General features: G+C 38.9%; 1 non-coding gene across 1 annotated transcript; it reads left to right on the forward strand.

Moving 5' to 3' along the window:
* The first annotated feature begins 4,585 nt into the window (after nucleotides 1-4,585).
* On the forward strand, nucleotides 4,586-4,657 carry TRNAA-GGC. Its single transcript has one exon. It is a non-coding gene; the product is annotated as a tRNA-Ala (tRNA).
* Nucleotides 4,658-12,724: the final 8,067 nt, after the last annotated feature.

Here is a 12,724-nt window from a genome sequence, read left to right on the forward strand (position 1 = left end):
GAGGGAGAGAGCATGAGAGAGAAAGGGAGGTAGACAACAAGAAATCAGGATCAGAAAAAAAAAAAGAGATGCAAAAAAGAAAGTGAGAAGAGTTTCCTGAGGTGTCAATATTTGGGATTCTTTTTTCAAAGCTGACAGTTAGTCAATATAATTCCCAGGAATGAAGCTCCATTACATCATTCATTCTTCCATTCATTCATTCTTGCTACCAATAAATACCCAGTGCCTTTTTTGTGCCAGACACTCTGCTAGCACCTGAGGATACCGGATAACTAAGAGAATATTCCAGCACTGGATGAGAGCACATGAGACCTCATGGCCAAGTGACCCAGCAGAAGAATGAACATTGGGTTTACCAGTTCATGGTAGAGGAGACACCCCCACCATGCTTGGAGGAGGCGGAAGTTCTAAATCAACACATCTAAAAACCAGGGTCAACATCTACCTAATCCCCTTCTATATTACACAGCTGTTTACTTAACAAGAACATCCAACAATGATCAAAGCTTTCCCACTGGCTACATGCTTTTCCACTGGCTACATTTTCTTCTTATGCCCTCTTACAAAACTGGAGGAGATAAATGACCGATTAGATCATCAAATCCATGACTGCCACCCCACCTAATCCATGAAAAATGGGTCTCTAGAGTGCCTTCTAATCTGTTGTTCATGGAGTCTTAATAACTCAGAGGATGGGGTTTCCATCACTTCCCTTGCACGGTAAGTCCGAGGAATAATAAATTTTAAAATCAAGAAGTAGATCCTGATATAAATCTTCATTAGGCTTTCTTGCTTTATGTGAACTTGTGAACATATGAGGAATGCATTCATTTGCCTGAGGATACCTAACTCACAACACATCCATTTTTTTTTTTAAATAGAACGATGATAATTCACTTTCATGGCGGGATTAAGCAGAATCAAACAGCAGACACTGTAGATCCCGTTAGTCCCACCTATGGATAGTTCACAGTTAAGCCCCATTTCTCTTGGATACCCTAAATATGCAAATCTGCTGACTCCACAGGAGTCCACCTGGACACATTAGAACAGTACCTGCCAGGTTGGTGTACAGCCTGGCAGCCCTAAGCCTTCAGACTGAAAAGAATGTGCTCTTTTGAATCATTTCTATGATTATATTACCTTGTAGTATCTTTTTATTAGCTCTTGACTCTGATATTTTTAAGTACCATTATCCATGAATTCAGTGGATAGATACTGGAATGTAAATAGTCCCCTTTCTCATGGACCTTATAGTGGAAGGAGATCATGTTAAAACCTGGGTTTCCGACTTCTCTTGAAAAAGAACGATCTAACAACACTGAGGCTGATTTAGCATCCCCCATCACCTAGTACTGAAGTCTGGCCTCCACCCCCTTTCAAAAGACACATCCTTGCCTGTGCTCCTTAGGGCTCACCTGGCCTGTTTCACTCCTGCTGTTACCTGGCTGACTGCTGTAGATACTGGGGATTCGGGTTGCTGACTCAGCGATCACCGATGTGGATTCCATGTGCTAAGAGAATGAAGATAAGTCATATGGATGAGAGAAATGTTTCCTTATAGAGTTCACAAAGTGTCGGAAAGAAAGATAAACAGTTCGAGATAAAAGCTATTAGGTTAGGCACTAAAATACAACATGAACTTGATGATCTAAGGTTTCCTCTAGCTTTAAAGTTCTACAATTTTACACTATGTAAAAAGAAAAATAGTTTTTATTTAATGAGGCAAGTTTTAAAAATTATTAAAACATGTTTTCTTAAATATATGCCATTTTCCCTTTACTGTGTCATAAACAGTTTATATAACCCGGTCAATGTTATGCAACTAACTTACGGGCTTGAAAGGCAGAAAATGCGCACACAATGATTTTGTGAGATTTTATGCTTCTTTTCAAGTGATAAAATAGACTAATATGTGTATCTCCATTTTCACTTACCTAATAGGAACTTCCTCATTACCATTTCTTTATAGACAGAAGAGAAGATACAGTAGGGCAGAAACTGCCAATGAATTTGTAAATGGCACTGCTGAGCTCTGCTAGGGAGAGGCATTGCCACCTAATGGGTGCGTTTAGAAAATATTATTCAGGATCTGGTACTTTCCTTACTGAAATGGAAGTGTTGGGAAATAATTATCCGAAGACATTCTTAGTTTATATTGTATAAGGTGTAACCTTGGACGTTAAAGCCGTGGCTCAACCAGCACCATTTTTTAAAGAAACCTTTCACATGACTGCTGGGTGGCAAGAAGTTTGATTCTCGAACTTTTATGATGTTACTTGTAAAAATTCAACCTGCAAAAGGACACGGTGTGATTTCACAGAGACAGAAAGTAGAATGGTGGTTGCCAGGGCCCCAAAAAGGGGATGAGTTGGGGAGGGCTATTGCTTACTGAGTACAGAGCTTCAGTCTTACAAGATGAAGAAAGTTGTGCAGACAGATGTTGGTAACAGTAACACGTTATTAACCTATTTAATACCATTGAAATGTACACCCCAAAACGGTTAAAACAATAAACTTTATATATATTTTGCCACAATAAAAAAAGAAAAAAAGAAAAGAACCAAATACATTGGAATCATTTGAGGTAGAATATTGATAACGAATACCAAAATACTGAATTTTAAGACACTAACAACTATGAGATAAATCACCATACGCCCTAAAAAAAAAAAACTGATGCCAATTAAACAATGACATAATACATTCATTACTTTAAAATTTTATTACATATGCACTGAGATAATTTTTTTAGATTTATTTAGAAGTGTATTCTGATTGTACAGCATGACAATGCACATTTAAAATGAAAATTCAACTGACATAAATTATTGCCAGTTTCCCCAAACTTTCTGCATGTTCAAGATTCACGTTTTCGTATCACTTTTGGACTAAGAGTCATGACTATTTTACTATATAAGGTAGTCCTCAGTGCAGTCAAGAGCACTGGTAATAGAACATTCCTTTTTTAAGAATGCATTAAAAAAAAAAAAAAACACTACACTTCATTAGTGCTTTGCTCCTAAAGCAGGCAAGCAATTATTAGAGTTGAGCCTAATTTGGACTCCAGCTGTGGAAATGTTCTGAACTTGTCAAGTTCACCCCTTTTTCTACCTTTCCCCCAACACTTTGTTTCCTAGGAATTAAAAAACTGGTCCTTGAGTGTATCATGAAAACTGCTGGTCCACATTCTGCCAAGTTCAGGGCTAGCCCTTTGCAGGGGGTGTGGACATGCCTGACTGACAGCCATTGAAAGATGCTGCCTATTTCTAGACATGACTTGGTTTCTGAGATGTTAAAAACACTGCGGGTAGGGGAAGCACATACATTGGGTTTCCAGGGTTGCGGTAACAAAGTACTGTATTCTAAGGGGCTTAACACAACAGAAATGTATTCCTTCACACTTCTGGAGGTTAAAAGTCTGAAATCAAGATGTTGGCAGGGCCACACACCCTCTGAAGGCTCTGAGAACAATCTCTCCTTCCCTCTGCCCTAGCTTCTGGTGATTGCTAGCATTCTTTGATGGAATACAGTCATTGCCATGAACATTTGTGTGGACGTATTAAATAACCATAACCATGCATAGGAGGTCGTCCCAATTTTATGTACCTGATGAAAAGGAAGCCATTAAGTAACTGGCCCAGAGTCACACAGCAAATCACTAGTGAACCCTAGACTTGAATGTACATTTGTTCAGCAGAACAACCCACGTATTATAGTTTCTTTTTGCTGCATCCTGCTGAGGCTGGGAACGATGTTCTTATCTTCCATCTGTGCCCCAGCTCCACACTTCAGTGACCCAATCGAGGTTCCTGGAGCTGAACTCTAGATGCTGCATCACCCAGGCAGCTCTTCACTCTCCCCTCGTTGGGTTCTGCCAGTGGGACGCATCAGCAGGAGATAGGAGGGTGGGAGCAAGGCAGAGCAGCTGAGGTACTCCCCGGCTCCTTCTCTGCTGGCCATGGGTTGGCCGTGGCGCATAAGTCCACCTCAATCTCCTATTGAAGGCCCATCTCCATGTCCTGCATTTCCAGTTCGATTGTAGTGATGCTTCTCCTTTGGCTACTCTACAATCCCTTCTTGGTTTCCCTAACCCTACCTCTAGCTTTATAAAAGTTCTGATTAAGCTTTCTTCAAATACCCATGAGGGTGCCATCTTTCTCAAGCCAGATTGGACCTGGTTTCCCAAATAGCAGGCTATGCCATGGATTCTTTCAGCTGGATGGAGCCCCTTACAACATTACTGGCCAAGAAAGAAGAGAAATCAAGTGATCTTCTCAGGAGACTAGAAGGCAGAAATGCGAAGGGCAAAAGTAGATTGAACTTCTCAGAGCCATTGGTAAGAGACGGAAGCCAAGTCAAATAAAAGACGTTTTCTTTTAAAAAACAATGGTTCCTCATCTTTTCATCTTTTTCTATGCATAATTCCCATGCCATGGAGCCCAAGATTTTGAAGATTTTATTTCAAGAATGATGATAATATAATTAATTTTTCTATTACCCAATTAAGAGTACCAAACTCAGCTTCTATAATATGAGCAAAAGCAGAAAGCTAAAGAAATAGAAAACAAAAACTAAATAGGGGGAGGGTATAGCTCAGTGGTAGAGTGCATGCTTGGCATGCATGAGGTCCTGGGTTCAATCCCCAGTACCTCCATTAAAATAAATAAGTAAATAAATAAACTTAATTACCTCCCCCACAAAACAAAAACAAACAAAAAATAAATAAATATTTTTTAAATTAATAAATGTTTTAAAAGTCTCAGTAGCTTAGTAGAAAGAAAAGAGTTGATATTGACATCATTCCTCCAAGCCACCGTCCTTCCCACCTCTGTCCTAAATCTACCTTGACAGACTTTTGGAAGGGCTACAGATCACTGCTTGGGAACCACTTCTTCAGATAATGACACAAGTTTGGAATATTTGGACAAATACACATAGACAACACTAGAAATTCATTTTTAAATTACACCTTATGTATTAAAGTCATTTTTCTGAGCTGTATTAAACCAACCTCACAGTGACAGTCACTAAGAAATAGAAATGGAGCTTAAATGCTTTTTAATGCTCAACATTTCTGTCCAACTGTGGGCTCATCTGAGTCACTAGGTCAAAGACAATCATTTAAATTAACATCAGTTATATATTTAAGCAAACGCTCTGCCCGGATAGATGTGACTCTGTGGACAATGAGATGAGACGTCAACTTCCAAAGAAAAATAACTTTTTGGCTACATTTTCAAGAGAAGAATTAGACAGAACCTCCCATGCAACTTTGGTTTCCTGAATCATCTTCCAGTTTACTCTAAAGTTGTTCTCAGGGCTCACTGCTTTCCTTGCTAATATCTTTAGCAACATTGCTAAAAGATACTTGAATTTTAGAGATAAAATACAAGGGAAATTTAACTTCTATGGCTTACATTTGGGTATAAGATTCTATTTTGACTCTCAAGTTGCAAGAACTTTAATAATTAGATGTCCCTTGCAACTAATGTATGAGTTTCACGCATCTGTTTAAAAAACTCAAGGTGGGATACAATTAGAATAAAACAGGCAGAGAAAAACGAAGAAACGCTTTCTGAAGGTGTAAGACAAGTACGTAAATTCACTTATACACAGTTTCTCTGGAGGGAGATAAGTTAAATGCCTAAAATTGTAAATCTTTCTGAAATGACTGGAATTCTACAAAATAGGCAGAAAAACTTTTTATAATGCTTCCCGACGGGGCCGAGTCTCTGGTACTGGTTTTCAAAGAGGGCAGTCCAACTGAGAGCACTAAACACGAAAAATTGTTTGTTATAATGGGGTATGATGTCTTTCATATTTTTGCAGTTTTCTGTACAAGGGTTCCTGATAGTACAGGGGTCCTACTGAGTTCTCCAGTGACTTCCCTCCCGTGATAATCACTGTCTGGTTTTGCTTGGCTTCTGTGATGACCTACATCAACTTACCCATAAAGATGAGAGCCTGGTCCCTTGGATCTGAACCTACATTGGGCCTCTCATCAAACACTGGGTTTTGTCACCATACTGTGGGGACACAGAGGACACCAGAGCCTTAAAGCAGCCTACATCTCCTCTGAAATCCTAGTAACAAGATACAATAAGGTATGCCCCAATTCATATATTGAACCAAAGAGCATGAACCCATTTATTTAGTCATTGCTTCTATCACAGAATAAGGGGCAGTAAGGGATAGACAGGGAAGAAGGAAAAGGGATCCTGGTTCATAGTCTTTCTCTGTTTAAGATCCTTGCCTATATCTCATGGGAGTTGTAGCCATTTTCCAGAACTAAAGTAGCAGGAAGTAGTAGGTTGACATGACCAAGTGTGTATACGTTTTTTGTTTTTTTGTTTTTTCCTCCAAGGCAGAGCAGAGATAGCTTGAAGCTGCAAATACGGGAACAGTCATACACTTCTCTTATTTCAGCCTAAATGTGAATTTCAGGAATATTCATCTTTGATTTTTTTTTTCCCCCTTTCTAGCTTTCTTGGCTTGTTCCAGCACTACTTTCTGCTATGTTTCTGCTGGTGTTAGTGTACTGACTACAAAGGAAATTGTTGTCTATCTCACCAAACACTTCGGAACATGAGAAATGTGTCACCATAAACAAAACATGAGCAGAAGATAACAACCTGCTAAGATTCTTTATTTTGTAATGTTTACTCGGCAACCACAGCAGGCAAAATTGCAAATGAAATTCATGCAGGATAAGCTTCTAGTCAAGAAATACACTCCTGGGGAAAGAATTGCTCTCCAACAAGTAAACAAATTAGCTCATTTTTAGCAGAGGGACCGACGCATCTTAATTGACACATTCAATACTGAGTGACAGAAAGGGTAGGTGGCAGCCTTGTCATGGCACCGCAAGGGGTGACACAGCCCCTTTTCAAAACCTCTGGAGCGGGACCAGCTGTGTTGCAGTTTTTTGTTTTGTTTGCTTTGTTACTGTTGTTGTTTTGGAATTAAAAACAACAACAACTCTACACTGTCTATGCAGCGTAACACATAACACTTGCCACAGAGATTGTGGCAAAGCCAAAGATTAAACACATTGCTATTTCTGCAGGTTTTTGTAACTGTCTTCACACCAAGTAGGGCCAGTCCAGCCTATGAACAGCTTCACATCAGTTCTGTTGCTTTTGCCAGCAAATTAGGACAAATATAAATCCTTTCTCTAAAATGGGCGGACTTTGGAATTAGGAATAGGAAAGATTTTGGATTTGCAGTATTAGCAGCAGCAGAAATAGTAAGTGCCATTCTTTTTTTTTTTTTTTTGAGTATTTACTCCATGCCAGGCAGGTGTGACAAACCCTTTGTGTACATGATCAATAATTCTTATAAAATCTTACGGGACTGGTATTATGACCATTTTTACAAGTGAGAAAACTGAGACTCAGGCAGGTCGAGTTATTCATCCAAAGTCATCTGGATTGTGATTCAAACTGAGCCTGGCTCCTCATTCCAGCGCCAGCACCTCACCCTCTTGTTATTACAGTAACTTATGCATCTCACAGTAACTTACACCTTTGACTACCATGTCCTCCCAGACATGCTGCCATGCACTGATGAGTCATAAGGCACCAAAGAGTAGGCTTATGTTGATTCCTTCCCCAAAATTCCCAAGAACACTGACACCTACCGAACACTCATGTTTATCGAATGAATGGATAGATGAGTTGATTAGCCGTATTTTATAATTTAACATTAACTCAAGTGCAACTCTTAGGTGGTTTTCATTTGTTTCGATGCTGTCGTGTAAAAACAATCACAGAACGTGCAGTGTCACAACAGGGCCATCAGGATGATCTTGGTATAAACAGCAGCTCCACCAAAGAGGAAACTGAGGCTCAGAGAGGCTAATACCGTTGCTGAAGACACATTAACAGTTAGTGAAATTCAGAATTCTTAAGAGAACATAACCCAGGAGGATTTCATTTTCTCAAATCCCATGTACCATTCTTCTTCAAATTCTCACTATTGAAAAATTAGGAAACCAATTTTGAGAGCAACTAAATGACCAGAAACATCTCAGTTAGTTTGACTTTTGTTTTCATTACTCTGAATTATGAATTATCCCAAACATACAGACAAGAATAGAGGATAATATGAATATCAATGAATCCATAACCCTGCTTAATGAGATCTTAATGTTTTGCCATATTTGCTTCCTATTTCTTCTTTCTGAGTAGTGCAACATCACAGATGGAACTGAAGCTGCTATGTGAATCAACTCCAACACCGTCGTCTCATGTCTTTTCTCTCTGCCTAGGAAAAAATCTCTAAGTGGATCCTAAATGGAGATCCAAGTAAATCTAGGCAGAGCCCCGACAGGATGTCCTCCACTTCCCTTTACCCTCACACCCCTTCTGCTTCACGGAGTGTGTATAGTCACCACCCTGTGTGTTTCCATGAAGGAGCCTTCAACTGAGTCTCCTGGAGCTGCCTTTTTTTTTTTTTTTTTTTAACAATCTGCCTTATTTTCTTTTAATTAGTGAGTTAAATATGTTTTTATTTATTGTGGTTTCTGATACATTTTACTTAACCCTTATGATTTCTTTTGGCTTACTCTTTTATTCTATTTTTTAAAAATACCTTTCTTGTCTTTTACTAAAGCTTTCTATTTCCCCGATGTTTTCTCATTTGCTGGTGGGGAAGCTACAGAAAATATTCCTTTTCTTTAGTGCTGCCATTAGTATTCTTCAAAAACACTTTAATCTGTTAAATTCCCTCCCCCACAAAAAAATCTAAAGTTAGTCCCTATTTTTATCCTTCTCCTAAATATGGCCTGGATCTCAGTGTGGTTTAATTACACATACAGTTCCCCTACTCCACAAGCCCTTGTTTTGTTTTCATTTGGATTTGATGTTTTAGCTTTTTTTTTTTTAACCATTATTTGTAAAATTAGTTATGGCTTTTTTTTTTTAATAATTATGAATTGAACAAATTCATTAACTTAAAAAATGGTGCTTTTCCTAATTTCTTGTGTCCTGAGCCTTACTTCTGGGATGACTTTTTGTTTCTCTGAAGTACATTTTTAATCAGATTTTAGTAAAGATCTGTAGGTGGTAAAACATTTTAGTTCCAAATCTCTGAAACTGTCTTTATTTTTCTCTCTCTTAAATCAGGACATATAAATTAATTAGGTTATATATAAATTAATAAATTAATTTTAGGTTAATATTTTGTGTTGTCCATATTTTCAAGATATTATTCTGTTCTATATACACATCTGTAGTTATTCATGAGAAGTCTGCTGAAAGTTATTTTTCTTTCTAGATAATTTGTACATTAAAGTTCAAGACTCTATTTTTAGTATTCCGTAGTTCCACTATTTAAGTCTGGTAATCATATATAAATGTATCAAATCAACACAATGTACACCTTAAACTTACACAATGTTATATGTTAATTGTATCTCAGTTTAAAAATATTAGTATGGAGATTCCTTAAAAGACTAAAAATAGGCTTACCATATGATGGAGTAATCCCACTCCTAGCTATATATCCAGAGAGAACTTTAATTCAAAAGGTACATCACTCTAATGTTCATAGCAGCACTATTTACAATAGCCAAGACATGGAAACAACCTAAATGTCCATTAATAGATGACTGGGTAAAAAAGTTGTGGTGTATTTATACAATGGAATACTACTCAGCCATAAAAAAGAATAAAATAATGCCATTTGCTGCAACATGGATGGACCTGGAGAGTGTCATTCTAAGTGAAGTAAGCCAGAAAGAGAAAGAAAAATATCATATGATATCACTTATATGTGGAATCTAAAAAAAAGACAAATGAACTTATTTACAAAACAGAAACAGATTCACAGACATAGGAAACAAACTTACAGTTACCGGAGGAGGAAGGGGATGGGAACGGATAAATTGGGAGTTTAAGATTTGCAGATATTAACTACTATACATAAAATAGATAAACAAGAAGTTCATACTGTATAGCACAGGGAACTATATTCAATATCTTATAGTAACCTATGTTGAAAAAGAATAAGAAAACAGATATATGTGTGTTCATGTATGACTGAAGCATTATGCTGTACACCAGAAGTTGGCAAAACATTGTAAACTGACTACACTTCAATAAATATATATATACAAAAAAAGTTAAGCTTGGACATAATAAATTGAAAATAGTTCCGTTAAAAAAAAAAAATGTTCTGTTGCAAAAATGTGGGACCAGCAGCAGGCATTCCTGTCCTATGATTGTTCAGCTTATAACCCCCATTAAATCAAAACTAGTGACTTACCAAGAATAAAAAAAATTTCACTGGGAGGTGGTAGAGCTTCCGCTTCACAGAAACATCAAGCACATCAGGGATGCGCAGGAAAGCCACAAGCAGCCTGATTCAAGCCCCAGCTACAGCTGGGTCACTGCCTTCCTTGCATCTTAGGCTAGAGCTTCCTTAAAGCTACAGCCCGAAGCAAGGGGCAGCTTCAGTTCCTTTTTCAGGGTTCTTTATTGCAGAGGTGGGAAGTGTCCCACGTCATTGTTCAGATTCAAAGGTAAGCTTGGATCAGGCCCCAACTTCAGAGGAGCGTTTTCTATTCTCCATAACACTCAGGCACTCATCTCCTGTCATCATTACCTGTTTCCAACTCCCATCACATTTTCAAGTCTCTCTCTCTGTGTTCATATCTCTTTATGTTTTCTTATTGCTTCTCTATGTTTAGAGCAAAAAGACGTATCGAATTGTGGACTTACTTCACCAACTTGACCTGCAGTTGTTATTTTTAAATATGTTGCACAGCTGTCAGAACAGAAAAAAATGATGAGAAAACCAGCCCGTATTAGAATTTTTCTCAAAAAAAAAAAAAAAAAAGCTTCAGGAAAATACATTCAGGCCAATTCCTACTCCTATCAGATCTAATAGTCTTTGCTGATTTTGCCTATCTGTGCAATTTGTAAATGATGTCATTCACTTATCCACTCATTCATTCATGAAAAAAGTAATTATGAAGCACCTATGACATGTGCTTGGCTAGGTGCTCATGGTGTGGCAGTGCACAAAGGAACAGTGGCCCTGCCCTCAAATAGAGTGGGTGGGTCACCAAACAGGGGCCAGGACACAAAGGAACAGCATGATCATTATCCCAGGGCTAGTATTAGAATGACAGTTGGCATTTCTATGTTAGCTATTATGTGCCAGGCTCATTGCACACACTCACATTTATTCACGCATAACTTAATCCACTCAACAACCTTATGATTAAAATGCTATTATTCCTCCCATTTTATGAATGAAGAATCTGAGTCAGAGAGATTAAGAAACTTGGCTAAGGTCACACAGCTAAAACTGATAGAGCTGGGATATAATCCCAGGTAGACAGGCTTTAGATTCCGTGGTTCTAACCCTTCCTCTCCACCTCTGTGTACTTGAGTATTCAGTTCTAAAAATGTCTGCGGGCCATCTGTCTGCCAGGAAGTGTGCTGGGTGTAGTGCGTTCAGGGTTAATCAGATACTGAGTTTTCCTTCGAGGAACTGTTGATCTACTGCCCTATCCCTCTGAATTAGTTTTCTCTTGTTACTGTACAAATTACCACAATTTAGCAGGTTAAAACAATACAAGTGCATGATTTTACAGCTCTGTAGGGTAGAAGGCCGGTGGGTTTGGCTGGTTTCTATACTCCAATTTCTTCAAGGTGTCAGAAGCCCGGGCTCATATCAGAAGACTCTGGGAAGCATTTTCTTCTAAGCACATTCAGACTGTTGGCAGAATTCAGTTCCAGAATTCTCCCCTTTTTCCTCGTCTTTCCTCTGCCTCCCTCTTCTGCCACATCTCATCCGTCTCACTCAGAAGGGAGAGCAGCAACACGCTGTGGGGGGTTTTATGGGCTCAGTAACTTCACATGTGGGAGGATTATTCCAACTGCTTTTGGGGAAGGGGCTGAGATTCTCAGGACCTGGGCCATCGCCCACCTTTTGACCTTTTTAGGGTCAGCCTCGGGCTGTCTTGGAGCCTGCAGGAGTGCCATTTACCATGCTAATGCATCACAATGAGTATATAATGAAGCTCAGGGGCTACTGAAAGTCAGATCTCCCCATCGTGAGCCTCAAGGACTGTTGGGAGTTGACTTTTCTGCCACCCTGGTGTTAATTGCTGTGTCATTCCTTGAATGGCTGTGCCCTGCCCCCTTCCTTCCTGTCTCATAATCATTTATAGCATTCTCTTTTCTCTCCAAAGTATCCCTGTTTGAGCAATAAATTATATGGTCACCACCTTCCATTAGCCCAGTCAGAGTGGTGTCCCTGTGAAGAATGCCGGAATGCCAGACCCCTCCTTGTCGCTGTAATTTGTGGTATCATCCTGTGAAAGAGACAAAAAAACTATGTTTCCCAGAGCTTGCCTCCCCTCTGCCACAGCTCAATCTGTTCTCCTTTATGAAACTCTCAGATGTAATCCCCCGACTCTCACCTGCTCTCCATGCGCTATTTGTTCCCTGTAATTTTTCCCGTTGTACCTTGATGGCCTGTCCATTTTCAGACTCTTGCACTCCTTGCCCACAAACATATTGATATTTCATTATTTTCCCTACACTTTGGGATTATGGGTTCTTCTTTCATCTTGGCTTTGAATTAATATAGCCTTCAGATGGCTTCAGAGAAGCTGAACTCATTTTAGCCCTCATCTCTGAGTCCATTAGAACTAATTTGTTGACCCCTTGTGTTGGTCTAACTCTGCTTTGTAGGGTTATTTTATCCT

This window comes from Camelus ferus, chromosome 6, assembly GCF_009834535.1.
Source record: "Camelus ferus isolate YT-003-E chromosome 6, BCGSAC_Cfer_1.0, whole genome shotgun sequence".
NCBI classification, from domain to species: Eukaryota; Metazoa; Chordata; class Mammalia; order Artiodactyla; family Camelidae; genus Camelus; species Camelus ferus.